At 27.1% G+C, this 4,641-nt stretch overlaps 1 long non-coding RNA gene across 2 annotated transcripts; it reads left to right on the top strand.

Annotated features, from left to right (window-relative positions):
- The first annotated feature begins 278 nt into the window (after positions 1–278).
- LOC139905587 (uncharacterized) lies at positions 279–2,682 on the top strand. Of its 2 annotated transcripts, none has more exons than XR_011780467.1 (2): positions 279–345; positions 1,680–2,682. It is a non-coding gene; the product is annotated as an uncharacterized lncRNA (long non-coding RNA). The 2 variants fall into 2 exon arrangements; XR_011780466.1 differs by having other exon boundaries at positions 289–345; positions 1,605–2,682.
- The last annotated feature ends 1,959 nt before the right edge of the window (positions 2,683–4,641 follow it).

Below are 4,641 nucleotides of genomic sequence, written 5' to 3'. Positions count from 1 at the left end.
TGAATAATCAAGCCTTGTGTGGTCTTTGCTTTTTATATACACAAAGGTATGATGGTCGTTGTAGTTGTCATCGTAGTGGTTGTTGTTGTAGATGTTTTAGTCGTAGTTATTGTCGTAGTCGTTATTGTAGTCATAGGTAACTTTTCAGTTCCTACGAATACTTGTTTAATGACAGCGTTTGAAAGTTCACTTTGAACTGAGGAAAGGATTATCCATACGAAAAAAAAGATTATAGCAAGCTTCATCTTGTATCTACCTGATGAGTCAGTTCTAATCTAATTGCGTTTATGGAAACATACCTATAAATAGACTATTCAAGAGTAAAATATAACCTTAATTAAAGATGTAAGTGTCTCATATGAAAATGTTGTTGTAATAGGTAAAATATTTTTTTTAAAGCACCGTTATTTGGTCCGATGGAGTGGCACTGATTATAATTAAGTAAACATTATAGAATTACAACTACTCAATTGGACCTAAGAATTGTATTTTCAAGTCCATTTACATAATGTATATTTCCGTTTCTACGAGTCACCACGAATTGAATCTACGAATATTGAGTTGAAAATAATAATTTCTCCAGAGTGCTTATTAAAAAGCAATAACTTGATGCTGATTAATAATTGAATATATCACACAAAATATTTTTATTTTTCACTTTCAGATTGAAACATTCCACATGATAAAATTCCCAAAATATATCAAAAAGATAATTAGACCATCAAATATAAATATTCCACTTCCAGAAACTATATTTTCCATGTAGGCAATAACCACTTTGATAAGATAGAAACTAATATTTTCTAATTTCTAATAGGGTGTGATATGTAAACAACGTAATTCAAAATAATCCAAGGATGGTGTGTCATACTTTGTCCCTAGAAAACTGAATATATATGTCATTAATATAATATATTCATCAAGAAAGTGTAAATACTATTTAATTAATCATTGTTATACAGTAGAATTGTAATAAATTTTATTCTTAATTTAATTTGTTAATAGCTGTTACTTTTAAAAAAATATTCCTAGGAATAAAAAAAACAAATTGCATTGCTACGTTTCAGTACCATAGAAAAAATATTTACATAGTTCTAGAAGCATGAACATTCATATTGATATTGTTCTTAATAATATGATTTCTAAGCATAATAATTCAAATACTGATTTTGAATATCTAATCTACTAAGCAGATGTTTCGAAAAGTGGAACCTCTAAAAATAAATCTTTAATTAAGAATTATAGTTTAAATAATTTTATGATACAGAAAATAGATATATCATTAATATCTTTTACGATAAAATGTACAGCATCATTGTTTAATTTGATGAAAATTACAAAAAAAGTAAACGTTAATTGTTTTTAAGAATAATTGAACCTTTTAATATTTAAAATTCACTAAAATTTGCTATATGTATCATCAATAATACTGTATGAAGGGTTATGTATCACTCTTGTTTTTATTTACTTTTATTAAGTTGATGTAGGGAATCTTTTGAATCATTAATGCAATGTTACATTGTATTCATGTAACTTTTACATATAATTCCGACTTGTATTGATCTTTTCTTATTTAATAATTACGTTTCTATTTTACATTTTAGTACCTTATAAACATATTTAGAAAGTGTATGGTTGGATCCCCAATGAAGTAGTCATTATTGTAAACTCTTTCTCAGGTCTTTTGCTCTGTGGTGGTATTATGGAACTCAAGCGAGAACTCGTAAACGGGGTATTAGGCTACATGGGAGAAAATTACTTCTGATTGAACGTCTCCAATCATATGATAGAAATGGTAATTTTGGAGGATGAGTAGTTCCAAATCCTGATCTGATTCTTCTAAATTGGGAAAATTCATCTGAATTAAAGACAATTGTTTAATCTGACAAATTTTGTATTCACCCTGTGACGAAGTCCCACATTTAATTAATTATTTCAACTTATGCGACAAAATGTTTGAGATCCCCCCACTCTTTTTCTAGCCTTTTTTTTTATCTTCTTGTCTTCTTATAGGACCTTTTAATAAGTAAATAAATTTATCTTATAAGATAATCCAAAAATGATTTGTATCCTCGAAATATTACATACCTATATAGGGGTTTCTGCATGGAGGCTTTGTTAAATTATAGTTCAGACATTCAGCTATCAGATGAGATATTTTAATATTTATCATTTTTGGAGCTATAAACCTTTAACTTTCAACTTTAAACAAAGATAATTTAAGTTCTAAAAATAATAGATACATTTTAAAAATTGTTTAACCTTAGCCTTTGAAACATATAAATGTAATTTATCCATATTTTCAACAAAAGTGGTAAAAAAAGCTTTGAATATTAAAGATAGCCAAAAAAAACAACAACTTTATAGCCTTTTTCTGAAGGACCTGAAAATAATAGAGTATAACTAAGAACCTATTTAGAATTAGGAGGTCAAATTCTACTATTTCTATTTTGTAACATTTTTTTCTCTTGAGCAGTATTAGTAATCTCTGCCTATGTAAATGTCATTTACCGTAGACTTTCTTTCTTTCAATTATATGAACCAGGCCCAATTATGACGCGTCATCTATCCGTATAAGTTTTTTAATAATTTGCTGGCACCCAAATTCAATTTTCAAATGTATTTTGTTAGCATTGTGTAAAGAATAACTATTTCAGAAAAATAAAGAATCTTGTAAAAGTTTTTTACTAATTGTATTCTCTTTATTACTAAACTAAAAAATCATAGAGCACACCAAAAGAAGTCTAACCTCTTTTCCTATCAAAATTATGCCAAAACAAACTAATTATACAAACGTTGTGGAAATGTGTAACAAAAAAAATAAATTTGATAACTGAATTTCGAATAACAAAATAATGGTTTCTTTTTTATATAAGTATTTTATAGTTAATATAATTTCGAGAAGCTCAATATGTAAATTTTGTTGTCTCATCATTTCGATATAGTTTATAGATTTGTATCATATATATTTTTTTAATTTGAGAGTTCTAAAATAAATATTTAGTGTGATGAACTCCACGGTATAAATGATAATGGTTTCTTTTTGATCAGATATTGTCTTTATTGTAAATACGAATGCATAAAAAGCCCCCTAATTTATAATTTTGTTACCCTATTTCTCAAATGTGAAACTTGGGCTTCAAGTTGTCTGTGCAAAAAATTAAAACAAATCTCAACTACATACCCCCACTCTTTTTTTTTTGCTTATATCTAGAAAATTTAATATATTTTTTTTTCTAAAAATGAAATTTCCTGTAAATACTTATTGATTTTTGAAACTTTTTTCCAAAATAATTTAATATTTTAAACTTTTTTACAAAAAGTTAATTTTTTTGAAAAAAGTCATGGATTTTTTAAATTTTTTTCGAAAAATTTATTTTTTTGAGAAAAGTTATGGATTTTTGTAATTTTTTTCCAAAAAACTGAGGAACTATTCTAAATGTTTAAAATAAAATTTGGACCAACGTGTCGAAAAAGGCAACAGTGGGGCCGCATGATTATGATGAAGACAATCGCTGCCGTACGTAAATCTGTTAAAATGCCATTATAATTATCAAAAAATAAACACCATAGTCATAAACATTTCAGACATAGATTAGGGTATTCCTAAAATTTGAAATACGAAATATAGTTTTTTTTTTTTGCTTTTTGCAGTGCTTTAAAACTAAAAATTAAGGTAGCGGCGGTATTTTTATCATGTTATCATGCCTTGCGGTTGACTTAACAAACCGTGTATTTTACAAACAAAATGCCCAATTTTTACATTGCAGTTACATATTTATACCATTCCATTGAAAATTGACATTATTTGTATTTTTTTAACCGATTTGAAAAAAAAAATTGTATGTGAAATAACATGTTACTTTGACACTCAAAAATGAAATTTCAGATCTGTAACTCAATCTAGTCTGAGTTCTGAGCTTCCTTATAATGATAAATTTGATTAAATATCTTATGGAAGATCATTTAGTATAGGACTGTAGTTCATGGATGGATTCTGATGGATTCTTGTAATATATTAGCTGATAGCTAGTGAATTATTCTACTATACTGTTATAAAAATATAAAGATCATATTTTTTTTACCTTAAATATCTCAATCGTCATATGCTTTGATTTTGATAAAACTTTTAACATTTCAAGAGTAAATCCTATATAACTTTAGAAAAAAAAGTTTAGAGTGGTAGGTCTATGCGTGTGTCATATGAAAGGTTTAACTAGTTCTCATAAATAAAATTACATCTTAAAAATTCACATTCAATGGTTTTTATATTTGTAATGCTATAAAATTAAGCAAACGCCGTGATTTTAAACCAATTCTCGTGTAATATTCATTGCTCTAAATGTTTATAGCTAGAATTTATTACTTATTCAAAACCAATGGTTATATAGTTGGTATATTGTATGGCCTGCTTATTCATGGGGGTTTGTTCATAGTCAAAACCTAGCTTTAATATCTGCACGAAGGACATTTAAATGTGGAGCTTTGACTGAAACATAATCCCCCTAGATGTTTGTCGATAACAAGTTGGGAAATGGGGAAAATTAGGCTAAGGGTAGAAACATGCGTAAGGAACAATAGGATCCAGGTGTTTCTTTATTCAATGAAAGAACCATTAAAAAGGAGTTTTAGTCTTGACAG

The sequence above is a fragment of the Lepeophtheirus salmonis genome, chromosome 5, assembly GCF_016086655.4.
Source record: "Lepeophtheirus salmonis chromosome 5, UVic_Lsal_1.4, whole genome shotgun sequence".
NCBI lineage: Eukaryota > Metazoa > Arthropoda > Copepoda > Siphonostomatoida > Caligidae > Lepeophtheirus > Lepeophtheirus salmonis.
Note: the sequence above shows the minus strand (reverse complement) of the source record. Positions and strands in the feature narration are given on the sequence as shown.